The sequence below is a fragment of the Callithrix jacchus genome, chromosome 11 (genome assembly GCF_049354715.1).
Source record: "Callithrix jacchus isolate 240 chromosome 11, calJac240_pri, whole genome shotgun sequence".
Taxonomy (NCBI): domain Eukaryota; kingdom Metazoa; phylum Chordata; class Mammalia; order Primates; family Cebidae; genus Callithrix; species Callithrix jacchus.
In genome coordinates, this window is record NC_133512.1 from 82,378,713 (window position 1) to 82,392,923 (window position 14,211).

The 14,211-nt window shown below is 40.6% G+C and overlaps 1 protein-coding gene across 7 annotated transcripts in view; it reads right to left on the minus strand.

Moving 5' to 3' along the window:
* The window catches only part of DOCK4 (dedicator of cytokinesis 4), a 487,797-nt gene that overhangs the window by 121,640 nt on the left and 351,946 nt on the right, over positions 1-14,211 (minus strand). The gene's annotated exons all lie outside the window — the stretch shown is intronic.

A 14,211-nucleotide genomic window follows, 5' to 3' on the forward strand; every position in this document is an offset into this window, starting at 1 on the left:
TTTGTTAAGAGAGACCACCTACTGACTTTCTACGATGGTAGATGAGGACTTAGTTTTTCCTTTTTTTTTTAATCCTCAGATATGGTTTGGCTGTTTCCCCACCCAAATTTCATCTTGAATTATAGCTCCCATAATTCCTTGTGGAAGGGGCCCGATGGGAGATAACTGAATCATGGGGGTAGTTTCTCCTATACTGTACTCAGGGTAGTGAATATGTCTCAAGAGATCTGATGATTTTATAACAGGTTTCTCTTTTCACTTGGCTTCACTCTCTCTTCTCTGCCACCATATAAGACATAAGACATGCCTTTCACCTTCTGCCGTGATTATGAGGCCTTCTGTGAATCCATTAAACTTCTTTTTTTTTTTTGAGACAGAGTCTTGCTCTGTCACCAGGCTGGAGTGCAGTGGCGTGATCTCAGCTCACTGTAACCTCTGCCTCCTGGGTACATATGATTCTCCTGCCTCAGCCTCCTGAGTAGCTGAGACTACAGGTGCATGCCACCAAGCTCGGCTAATTTTTGTAAATTTAGCAGAGATAGGTTTCAACAAGTTGGCCAGGATGGTCTCGATCTCTTGACCTCGTGATCCGCCCACCCTGGCCTCCCAAAGTGCTGGGATTACAGGTGTGAGCCACTGCACCTAGGTAAACCTCTTTTTTTTTTTTTTTAAATAAATTACCCAGTCTCGGGTATATCTTTAATAGCAGTGCAAAAATGGACTAATATACTTCCTTTTCTCCCCAAGCCTCTCAAAATGGTTATATCACAGTTTCTGGCTAAGTTAACATTATAGTTTGGCTGCTGTTCTGATTTCCAAACCTTGGTACATAACTGGAGTTTTACTTGGTTTTACTTTTCTCTCTTTGAAAGCTTTTGGGAAATTATCCCTGGTAATTCAAAATTTCATGATTATGTAACTTGCCTTGACCCTTTCACTCTATAAACTTGTGTCTTTCAGTTCTGGGAATTTGCCTTGGATTATTTCTAGGATTTTTTTCTATCCTTTGTCTGGAAATTCAACTACATTTACATTGTAAATCTCTTGAACTTCTACTTTTCTAGGATGTTTCCTCTGTTTTTGTTCAACTTCCTGGGTGATTTCCATACCTTATCTTCCAAATCATCTACTCAGTTTTAGTATTTATGCTATCAGATATTTTCTTTCCAAGAGCTTTCTCCCTCCCAGGACCAGTGTTATGGGTGTGTAACCTGAGCAGCCACAAAGGTCCCTGTGCTCAGAAGGACCCCATGCTATGCTACTGCCACCTTGAAATTCGTAACTTTTGAACAACGGGTCTTGTATGTTCATTATGCAGCCATTCCTGTTTATTTCTATGAATGTTCTCTTTCCAGAGCTTCCCTTTCTTGTTTCATAGGTACATTCTCTTCTCTCCCAGAGGAAATGTTTAAAGCAGGAAAATAGGGTCTGCAGGCAGGGAATCTAAGGCCAATTTGTGCTGACTTCCTCAAGCCGAATCAAAGAAAAATATCAAGGTCTGGGGCAGGGAATCTAAGGCCAATTCATGTGAACTTCCCAAAACTGGATCAAAAGGGAAAAAACCTGACTCTGGGGACAGGGAACTTAAGGCCTATTCATGCGAACTTCCAAAAGTTCAACCAAAAGGAAAAAACCCCATCTCCCCACGGCTGAGTAGCAACGGATCAAAGACTCTTCTTTTTCCCTAAAACCCTTCTCTTCCACTGCCACTCAGATGGAAAGGGAAAGTGCCCTAAATTGGCCACAGGCCTAGCAGGGACCAGCCCTTTACCTGCACAGGGCACCAATTCACCTCAGCCTTTAATTAGCCACAGACCAAATCCTTCATCTAGACAAAGGACCTCAAAAGGAATACTTCAAACTCAGAAAGTTTTGTAACCTGGTGCTAGAGCTGCTCGCTTGGCTGACTCTCATCCTGTGGAGTGCTTTCTCGTTTTAATAAATTGTCGCTTTTACTGCTTGATTTCTGTGTTTCACTCATTTGTTACTTTGTTTTTCCCAATTCTTTGTTCAAAATGCCAAGGACCTGGATATCTCACACTCAAGACCCTTCTCCTGGTAACAGTTTTGAACCCTGAACTATCTTTTTCTTTCTAGTTACTTTTTTTTTTTTTTTTTTTGAGACAGAGTCTCACTCTGTTGCCCAGGCTGGAGTACAGTGGCATGATCTTGGCTCACTGCAACCTCTGCCTCCTGGGTTCAAGTGTTTCTCCTGCCTCAGCCGCCCCAGTAGCTGGGACTACATGCGTGTGCCATTATGTCCAGCTAATTTTTGTATTTTTAGTAGAATCAGGGTGTCACCATGTTGGCCAGGCTGGTCTTGAACTCCTGACCTCAGGTGATCCACCCATCTCGGCCTCCCAAAGTGCTGTGATTACTTTTTTCTTTCTTTATTTTGGCTTTTGCTTTTCACATTAAGGGCTTTTCTCCAGTATCTGGTGATCCTTCATCGTCCATTCATCTTTACAAGTTAGGCACTAAAATGCTAACTGGAAATAACAAAACCTCTGTTTGCCTCGGCAAGCTTGTGGACTAGTGAAGCATCACTGTGGGATGGGAAAAAGCTAGGTATTCCACTGGGGCAGGGGTCCCCAGAGTTCAGTATCTAGATGGTTTCTCTTGGGCTGGTCAGTTTCTCTGAAGATAAAGGGTACAATACATATGAAAATTAATCAATTTCATATTTAGAGCTACCAGATGTTTTCAATTCCTGATCCTTTCTGAAGCCTACCTGAGTCTTCTGACATTCTGTGGAATCAATTAGTTTGCTTCTTGGCTTTATCCTAACTCCATACACACCATGCCCACATTTCAGACTTATCTGCAAGCCAACTGCCACCCAACCTTGTAAAAATTGCTGCTACTTCTTATGCATTGTATCTCTTCTTCCATTCTCTTAAACCTGTGAGCTTATACCTTTAAAAAAATTCCTTTTTGTATCTATAACAACAGATGCAAAAACCCTTTTCAAAACTTTAGCAAATCAATTCCAATAATATATTAATATGAAGTCGATAACACCCTTGCTATCTGATTGAGTTCCTCATCCTCCACCATCCCCCAGGTGATGTCTGATCACCTTGCTCTGTCCTCAGCAAGAATCCTGTTAGGTTAGTTTAACCAGGTTATGTACACCCCTGCCCCCAACTCCTACCCTTTCATGTTTCCTCTTAATAATTTCCCATCTACCTACCCCAACTCTGTTCCTTGGCTATAAAGTCCCACTTACCCATGCTATATTAGTCCAATCTTTCTCCTCTATTGAGAAATCCTTTTGCAGCCATCCCTACACCTGTCACCATGACCCTCACCTTGAAAAAAGCCTGCTTTACCATCCTTAGCAAATGTCATTAAGTGTTTTTTTCTTTAACAGGTGCCAAGGCAATTCAATGGAAAAACAATACATTTTTTCAACAAATGGTGTTGGAAACACATATGTTAAAAACAAAAACAAAAAAAAACCTCTATCCTTACTTTACACCAAATATAAAACTTAACTTGGTATAGCTCATAGACCTAAATGCAAAGGCTAAAGGTATAAAAGTTCTGAAAGAAAACACAGGAGAAAATCCTAGTGACCCTGAGTTAGATATAGATTTCCCAAACAAGTACAAAAAGCTCAAACTATCAAAGATAAGTGATAAATTACATGTGATCTAAATTAAAAATTCTACCTGACTTGAACCATTGACCCTGTTCAAGATCCCCATCTGATGCTTTCTTTCTATTTGAGGTCCCAAGAATCAGACTGCTTAGATTAGAATTCCAGTTCTGTGAAATGCTTGCCTCAGTCTTTCATCTGTAAAATGAGGATAACAATGGTAACTCCTCCTGGGATTGTTTTACAGATCATATTAGCCAGCAGTGCTTAAAACACAATGAGTGCTACATAAGTGTCATTCTCCTTTCCTCCTCTTTCAATTTCTTCCTATATCTATAGATAAAAGTGATTCGGTAGGCTAATAAAAATCATAAGGAGTGCAAATAAAGCATCAACAACTGAGAAAGTGCCTTTACTGGTGCTTCCCCGATTTCTCTCATGTCTTTTTCACTTCTCTTAGTAATTCGGTTTGGAGTCTCCTATTTCTTTTGACCTTTGCCACTGGGTTACCAAAATAACAAGGTCCCGACTCAGGTTTAGGATCAAAACAGACAACCTAAGGCACAGGCATTCTATATGTTAAGAAAACAAATACAGAATATTAAAATCCAAACTTGTAAAATAATTGTGAGCCTTCTTTAAAGAGTAAGCCTCACTAGGGAACTTAAATACTTGTTTACAAATCAATTACTTGATAAAAAGAACTAGGAAAAAAAAAAAAAAAACAACCTGAAAATTTAAGTGCCAGGAGTCACTGTCTAGTAATGTTTAATTAGAAAGGAAGATAAAGCTTATCTGATATGTTCCTACAGCTAGGGAGATTTGATTTCTCCCATTCGTAGCCAACTGTTAAAAAAATATCGACTGCAAAAAAGTAAGGTAAACAAATAACTCGTGTGTGGTATGCATAAAAAGAAATATATAACAATCTAGCTTGCAGATTTGCTTTTTCTCTATTACTTGGGCAATGCCAGCCAGTGCAAATGATAGAATAGGTGGGTAAATGGCAAACGAGCTGACTGGTTGAAATGCTAATTCTTACCTTTAAAAGAAAACAACCAGACCCATCAAACAAGATCCCCCCCAAAAACAACCCAAGTTGAACATATACTAATATTCCATACATTGAACTACAGAATCTGCAGTGCAGGTTCTGTCCTTGAAAGGGCTGATACACTCATATACCACATCTCAGATAAAGCTCCCTGTGTTGTATGTCTCCTTGAGTGTATAAGGAGTGATTCTCATTTACTTTTTTGGTATACACTTGAGTGGATATATGTGGATATATACACTTGAGTGGATATATATGGAGCTCCCATCGGCACTCCCTGTTGGGCAGGGGACTGGGAAGGAGCAAGGGAAGCTAAGAAATGCTAGTAGATTTCCTCCTTTAATTTTGAGGAGTCATACTTTTGCCTCCTCTATCAACAAGTTTTAGACAGGGATACTTAAAGTTAGCATCAGACACCAAGAGAGTGAGGTCTGTGAGTCCTATGGCAACACACAAGGGTTGGCTGTCACATGCCACAAACTGGGCTCCAACATGGGCTGGACATGGATACTGCTGTGGGGTGGCCTCAGTACAGGGATGCTGTAAACAAGTGAGGCAGAAGGACATGGGGCGGTACAGCTTTGCATGTAGCCAAGCTGCTGAATGCAGAAAGCCTGACATCAGAGCTGGGTTGGGCCTCTGTGATCAAAGCCACCAGGAATTGAACTGCCAAAGTCATAGCCAGCCACAAAACCTGCAAACAAGCCTTTCAGACACTGGAGTATAAAGACAACAAACACTCATAGAGAAAAGGACTGCAGATTCAGGGGGCTACATTTTCATGCAGACAATGTCAGGATCACAGAGGGAAGCAACAGTAAAGGGATAAGGATAATCTCTGTATTAAGCTCCCAGATCTCACCCACTGGCTTTAATCCTACCCTGAATGCCTCCACCTAGACGTCCTTCCTAAAGCAGGAGGCATGTGCTGTGTGCATACATCTTAGTTTTGGCTGTGGCACTTCCTGGCCTGGGACTCCTACATAGTCACCTTGCCACACACTGTTTTATTGTCATATTCATGCTCATCTTTAGCTCAAAAGTTGCTTTTCCAACAAGATTTTCCTTTTTAATACACATAATTTGTTCTGTAGCTTTTTAATTTTTTTTGAGATGGTGTCTTGCTCTTTTACCTAGGCTGGAGTACAGTGGTGTGATCTCGGCTCACTGCAACCTCTGCTTCCCAGGTTCAAGTGATTCTCCTGCCTCAGCCTGCAGACTAGCTGGGGCTACAGGTGCACACCACCGTGCCTGGCTAATTTTTGTATTTTTAGTAGAGACAGGGTTTCACCATGTTGGCCAGGCTGGTTCAAACTCCTGACCTCAGGTGATATAGTAGCTTTTGCTACTATATCCTGATCCCTAACCCATGGCTCAGTCAGTACCTAGTGTTCATGAAACATCTATTAAGCACCTGCTATGCACCAGGCACTATTAAGGAAGCTGGAGATATTGTGATCAAGGCAAATAAAGTCCCTGGCCTCTGGGTTTTTCCCTACTGGGGTTGAGGAGGGAAACAGACATTAATCAATGAAATACCCAACTCTCTATTTCATTACAATTGCACTGGGTGATCAAGAAGCAAAACACAGTGTACTATGAAAGTGATAACAGAGTGGGTGGGGCAGCAAGGAGATTTCTTGAGTGAGAGAATAAACCATAAAGGATAAGTGGTAGTTAACTTTGCTGGGCAGGAGCAGGAGAAAGTGGATTCCAGGTCGGGCACAGTGGCTCACACTTGTAATCCCAGCACTTTGGGAGGCCGAGGCAGGCAGATCACCTGAGGTCGGGAGTTTGAGACCAGCTGACCAACATAGAGAAACCCTGTCTCTATTAAAAATACAAAATTAGCTGGGTGTGGTGTCGCATGCCTGTAATCCCAGCTACCCCGGGGGCTGAGGCAGGAGAATTGTTTGAACCTCGGTTGTGGTGAGCCAAGATCACACCATTGCACTCCAGCCTTGGCATTAAGAGTGAAACTCTATCCAAAAAAAAAGAGAGAAAGAAAAGAAAAGAAGATTCCAGAGAATCCTAGAGAAAAGTAGCAGGGAGATGGGGGAGGCAGGTGGGTGGGGCCACATCATGGGGCCTGTAAGATAATTCTGGAGTGTGTCCCCCAATAAAATAGAACTGGGATGTGAGTAGAAGCTGTGAGTGACATCATCTGGTATGTTTCTAAAGGTAACTTTGGCTAATAAATGGGCAGGAGAAAGGAAATACAGGAAATGAGACAAAGGACAGAGGCAGCTCAGAGCAAGTGCAGCTGGACTGGAGAGGTGGCAGTGCGTGCGGGGAGAAGCTACAAAGGCATGTGAGGTGTCTTGGTGATGGACAGAGACAAAGGGCAAAAGGGAGAAGGAACGACTCTAATGTTTCTAGGTGGATGGTGCTGCCACCTACTGAGACGGGGAAGAGTAAGCTCAGAAAGAAAAAAGTTGAGATTTCCATTTAGACGTGCTGAATTTAACAAGCCTGTGAGATATCCATGAGAGAGTTTTAGAGCCCAGAGGAGAGATCTGACCTAGAAATATAAACGTGAGAGTTGGGTCAGCACATGGCGGCACTAATTGAGGCTAAGCAAGTGGAAGGAGCCCCAAGATTTGCTTGGATCTCCTTGCTACATGGCACCCTGGAAACCTGCCTCATCACAAATGCTGCTGTACTTTATCATATTATAGTTACTTGTCTGACATCTGCTTTTGTGCTTCACTGTAGGTAGACAGAGGGCAGAGACTATCCTTTCAATTTGTTATAGTATTTCCATCATAATGTATTTCTAATATAATATTGTGGAATCTGCCCATAATAAATATTTGTTGAATGAATGGACTCCATCATGAGTTCTACTGGATATTAGAGGCTACTGAAATAGAGATGGGTATTTCTGTCTTCAGGTTTAAACAGAGCTTAAACAGGAAGAGCGCAGGAGGCCCATTATCAGTTTAGTTTACAATGACTCCATCTGCTGGTGCTTGCTCTGAGCACGGGGAGACAGCGATTTTCACTATCTTGCGAGCCACAGCAGCTGCCTGTGACACACATGCTCCCCGGCCCTCTGAAAATCTGTGCAAATGTGGAAAGTGATGTGTAAGAAACGAAATGATACAGGTGTCATCCTTTCCCCAGTAATGTGCTTGTTACTGTCAATCAGCATTGAAAAGTACAGAAGCATAGTAAGAGAACTAAATTCAAAGGGAGACTTGTGACTCCCAAAATATGTGAATTTACATTTGTTTTCAAAACCCACAGTTGAAAGGTAGGGGCCACTATGATTTCAATGAGGCATATTTTTCATCTTAAGTTCTATGTGCAGGGTGAGGTGTTATCTAAAACTTTTAATTTTATCTTTGCGCTGTCTAGAGACAAATGCAGAAACTATTTTCCTTTTCATTTTTCTTTAGAAATGGAGTGTTGCTCTGTTGTCTAGGCTGGAGTGCAGTGGTTCCATCTCGGCTCACTACAACCTCCACCTCCCAGGTTCAAGCCATTCTCCTGCCTCAGCCTCCCCAGTAGCTGGGGCTACAAGTGCATGCTTCCATGCCCAGATAATTTTTATATTTTTAGTAGAGACAGGGTTTCACAGTGTTGCCCAGGCTGGTCTCGAGCTCAGGCAATCCACCCGCTGTGGCCTCCCAAAGTGCTAGGATTCCAAGCGTGAGCCACTGCACCCGGCAAGAAACTATTTTTCAAAGATACAACTTTCTAGGTTCTTTATTAAGAACATGCACTTAAACATGGTTATAGCCGTTTAATCTTTAACAACCACAATAACAAAAATGCAAAACCCAAAGTCATTATGTGGGCAAAACTTTCACAAAATCCAAGAACAGAGCCTGAAAACCTGCGAAAACTGTTCAACTTTCAGCAAGTGCTTTCCGAGCTCCCTGATGGTGAGGAACACCTGGAAAGGACTTCATCCCTGAGTTTCTTCCCTTTGGAAAAGCCTGGGAAAGGGAGCCAGAAGGGAATACAGGTAAGGAGGAAGAGAAGGGTTGGGATAAAGGGATTGAAACAGAAGGAACAGAACGCTAATGATTTTTAGCCAAAGGCTTTCTTGAAGTCCCAGGTAGTTTTTTAAAGTATAACTTTACATTGGATCATCATCAGAAATTCCACATTAAAAAAACTAAGGTCTGTACATTTTTTCCAATGGTCCTGCATTATTACTCTGCTTCTAGAGAAAAAAGAAGCCCTTATTTATGCAACTTTATTCTTTATAAAGCCTTTCTGTTTTGCAAGCCCTGGCTAGCAGAAACGTTCTAAACAAATGTAATTTTTAAGAGTGAAAGAAATTTAATCACATGCAATGCAATAAGACCCGACATAAACTGCACTTTAACTACAGTTCAAAGAAATAAAAGCTACCAGGCACCCATAAACTGTAGTAAGATTTTATTCCTGAAGTTGTCAAATTAATAGAAAAACCTATCAAACATCTTTTCTTCATGGTATGGCATAAAGTATGGGGAAGGGCATTAATTTTTAAAGTATACTTTTAAAGTAGTCTAATAGTCTACCTTTCTCTTTCTTTCCCTTACATTTTTATTGCAGTTTTGTATGAAATCCACAAAACTCTTAATGGGGACTGAGGAGTTTCTGCCAAAAGGAAAAAATTCCACTTGATTACTTTAAGAAATTCCTACCCTAAAACACTTGATTTTTTAGTGTGTAGGCAAGAGCAAGTCGTACCAGTAAGCTTCTCACCAGTGGTACATGATCAGTGGCATACTTACTTCTGCTATCTGTGCAGGGTTTTGCCTGATAAACTGTTCAATTATTCCAAAGTAGAAACATATGTTAACTAATTTTTTAGCAAGAAAATAGCTCAGCATTAACTGCAGACATCTGCTAAACAAATCATCAAGTACCAAGCAATGGTGACAAACGCAGAGTGAATGTAAAACCCACAGCTCCAGCAGAATCTGACCCTGCAAAGTCCGGGGACCCTGTTCCTGACCTCTCGCTACTATGCCCTCAACTATGTCTCTCTGCTGCCGCTTCCATGCTTCCTCCTTCCCCAAAAACCTCTATGCATCAAATCTATCTTTTTGCCATTTCCAAAGCTGTCTTCTCCAACAGTACTTAGACACTTCTATTCATGGTTTTCAGGAAATAGGAAGAATAAAGTTTGGGGGAGAAAGGGAAAAATGAGTTGCCAATTTTTAATGCTTTAAATAAGTCCACCTGGACCTCAGATGATTTAGACATTGAATATCAATCTATTTAGATTCCAAATGTTATCTATGTCCTTCAGGTTTGGTCAGAAGTTCTAGAATCTGGCTTTGGGGGTATGACTCGGGGGGTGACTCAGTCCTCTGGTCTGCTCTGTCCGTCTGTGAGGCTGCCCAGACCCTTACCACAACCTAACATAAATCTTCCCATGACAACATTTCCTTCCCTTCTTTGGTGCTCACATGCATATATGACCTTCTGTCTTCTCTACATGTTAATTTCTACTCTGAACTCAACCATGAGTATTCTGGAGCCATATTTGTTCCTTTGCATGCCTCCTCCGCCTTGTTGTCCTTGTGATTTGTGATGGTTAATCGTAATGCATCAACTTGTCTGGGCCATAGGGTGCCCAGATAGTTGTTTAAACATTTTTCTGGGTGTGTCTGTAAGGAAGTTTCTGGAGGAGAATAACACTGGAATTGTTAGACAGAGTAAAGCAGATTGTACTCCCCAGTGTGGTGAGCTCCATCCACTCTGTTGAAGGCCTGAATAGAAGAAAAGGCTGAGTAATGAAGAATATGCTCTCTCTTCCTGATGGTCTCCAAGCCAGGACAATGGTCTTCTCTTGCATTTGGACTTGGACTTGAACTGAAACTTATACCATTGTCCCTCCTGCTTCTCAGGCCTTTGGTCTCACAGAAACTATATCATCAGCTCTTATGGGTCTCCAGCTTACTGGCTGCAGATTTGAGATATCTCAGCCTCTTTAATCATGTACATCATTTCCTTATGACTCCCTTCCTTCCTTCTTCTTTATAATTTTAATCAGAAAATTATCATTTGTAACCTCCACCTGGTCATGATGTATACACTCGCACTATCGTAGCACTTCTAGATTTCATTACTTTTTACTTTCAAGAAATAAACAAAAATCTTAGATTTCTGAGTGTTTTTCACCTTCCCATATAGAGCTAAGCTATGACACTGCTTTTGAATTTGTTTCTTTAACCCGTATATGGTAAGTAGAATAATAGGCACCCAAAGATGTTCATCTCAAAATCCCTAGAACCTGTGAGTATGTTATGGCAAAAGAGACTTTGCAGATGCGATGAAGTAAAGGATCTTGAATGGGAAGATTTTCCTGGATTATCTTGGTGTGCACAATGTAAACATAGGGGTCCTTACAAGTGAAAGAGATAAGAGAACCAGAGTCAGGGACAGAGATTTGATTTGAAGATGCTGTGCTGCTGGCTTTCAAGAGGGAGGAAGGGGCTACAAACCAAGGGATGTAAGTGGCCTCTAAAAGCTATAAAAGGCAAAAAAATAAATTGTTCCCTAGACCCTCCAAAAGGAATGCAACTGTAGTAATATCTGAATTTCAGCCCATTGGGAACCATTTCGGACTTCCACCCTGTGGAACAGTAGGATAAGAAGTTTGTGTTGTTTTAAGCCACTAAGTTTTCGGTTACTGTCACAGCAGCAATGGGAAATGACTATACCATAACTGTATCTAAAATGAGTCTTATTTCCATATTTTGGTGATGCTGTTGTTTTCTTTATGTTTATAATAAAAGAATTTATTTTAACCATTCCTTGTCACTTGGATACAGTTATCTCTGGGGAAATAAGATAAAAACTTAGGGCATTCAACCCCAAGTTCTCCATCCCCCCAAAAAATCCTTTTGCTGACATAAAAATTATGTATGTGTGTGTTAATATTTTAAATGAGAGGTCAGAAGTGTTAAACGGCTTAACCCTTTTACCTGTTGTTTTGAGTGGACTACTGGGCCCTCTTTTATTATAGTTCTTTCGTTATACAGTTTTATATTGTCCCTCTTCTTTCCCCTCCTGTCAGACAGAATCAGCCGAATTTTGTAAGACGTACCAAGGCCCTCGTGAGGATCACACTCTCTAGTTAACCACAACCCAAGACATCACGTCCTGTTCTCTGACACTGTCTGTGGAGCCTGCTGTTAGCATCTCACATCTTCTTTTTCTTCCAACATCTCCTCTTTCAACTAGACAACATAAGTATGCCCATCAGTCCCCTCAGTCCACAGTTTCTGATTTAGAATGCCAAAGTCACTAGAAACACTTTCCAGGTTTCCCTAGCAGTCTTGTCTAGTCCCATGTGATTTAAACAGAAGGTACTCTGAGTCCTGGAAGGCTCTCAGAGACACTTCCTAGTTTCCTCCATGAAGATGGGCTCCTTCTTGACGTGTTCTGCTGGCCATCTATCCATCACAGTCTCTGCTTTCTTCAGTGATGAGTCAGGAAACACCAAGCCAAGCCGCATCCCGCTGCAGCAGTGACAGAGCCTTTTCTCTTTTGAGCATCTGCGTGTGCTAAGGATTCTGCTGATCATGAGCCACTTTTGCTTCTCCATAATCATCCTCCATGGCAAGCTTCCCACACAACATGAGCAGACAGGGCTTACTCTTCTTCTTTTCCTCTTCCATGCCATGACACAATTACCAGCTTCCCTACACCAGCCCCAAGCCTCTCTTCCAGGGCACCGGCACAGACCCTGTAGGGTCAACATTTCTTGGGTCTCATGAGTCCTTCCATCCTTTACCATAGTACATATTCTCATCAATCCCCACAGGACCCAACATTCTTTCTCCTGCACTGCAGCAGCTCCTTCTCTGTGTATCCTTCTAGTCCTGATTTCTCTATTGTCTACGGAGCATCAGGAACCAATAAGGAACTGGGTCCAAAGACAGATTACATTGCTCAGAGGCAATGAACAGAAACCCCCACAATATTTTCCTTATATTTGAAAACAATTTTGATGACTGTATTGCTCTTTTAGTGTAAGACTTTAACCTAACCAAGAATAATCTGGTCAGTGTGGGAGAAATATGGCAGAAATCACCAATTCCTCTGAGACAGGAGTGAATGTTTGTTAGTGTGGTGAAAGCAGGGTTGGTGCTTGAGTTAAAGTAGTTAAAGTAGGACCTGTATCCCCGTACAGCCCCTGCTCCTAACTCCAGAGAGGGTCTGAGTCACTGCAACAGAACCCTTAGGGCTCTGAGCAGCAGAGTTTGAAAACCACTACAAGAAATATCTTTTCTCCAGGATGTGTTTTTATTGGGACAAATTAGAAGGCTGAAGTTTCTTTTATATTGTTTAAAGCTATTTCAGAAAAAGTAATTAGAAACATCTCAAAAGTCCTTCAACAGAAGAAAATGTGGTATGTTCATTCAGTGGAATATCATAAAACAGTAAAAAATAATCAAGTAGAACTATATTTAGTGGTATGAAAAAATATAAAAAATATAATACTAATCAAAAAAAGCACTCCAAAGAGTGACATACAATGTAATATTATCATTTAAAAATGAAAAGATTTAAAAATTTGGAAGAAGAAAAAAACATATATTTTTAAAGCTATATAATGAAGGAATAGAAAATAGGAACCATAACCTCTGATAGTAAATATTTCTATGAAGGAAATGGGAGCCTAGACAGGCGGACCTTAAATATATCTACGATGAATTTCTTAATAGAAAATCTAAAGCAAATATGTGAAAATGTTAAGATTTGTTAATGATTTGCCATTATAATGCTCTACTCTTAAATGCATGTATAAAATATTTTGCAAAAAAAAGTAAAAAATAGTTTATATAAAACTATTAAAAAAATTATACATACACACATATTCATATGGGAAATATATATATATATATATATATATATATATATATTTTTTTTTTTTTTTCCGAGATGGCATCTTGCTCTGTTGCCCAGGCTGGAGTACAGTGGCACCATCTCGGCTCACTGCAACTTCTGCCTCCCAGGCAATTCTCTTGCCACAGCCTCCTTAGTAGCTGGGATTACAGGCACCTGCCACCACACTTGGCTAATTTTTTTTTCCGTTTTTAGTAGAGAGGGGGTTTCACCATGTTGGCCAGGCTAGTCTTCAACTCCTGACCTTAAATGATCTGCCCATCTTGGCTTCCCAAAGTGTTGGAATTACAGGTGTGAGCCATGGCACCCATCTGGGAAAATAATTCTTAATGGAATCTATTTTAATAAGTTTTTTACTTGGGAGGCTGATTGAAATTTCTTAAAATAAACCTTAAAATGAAGTTAGTACTCACTCTGTTATTGCTTTGAGGGGGGAAAAAACAGAAGAAAACAAGAGGTAAAGGAACTTACTAGCAGGTATTATAACAAAATTAATTTAAGTAACAGACCACTTGCTGTCAGGGTAAAGGAAAAAACAACATAACACAAAGTTTCATACAGCTTCAGAACACAAATTGATGAAAAACTTTTAAAAACAAGAGACAAACAAATAAGGATCCTATCAGGTACCTGTAAGCATCTCTGAAGGAAAGTGTTAAATATCACTGAACATAAATAACCATAATTTAATCAT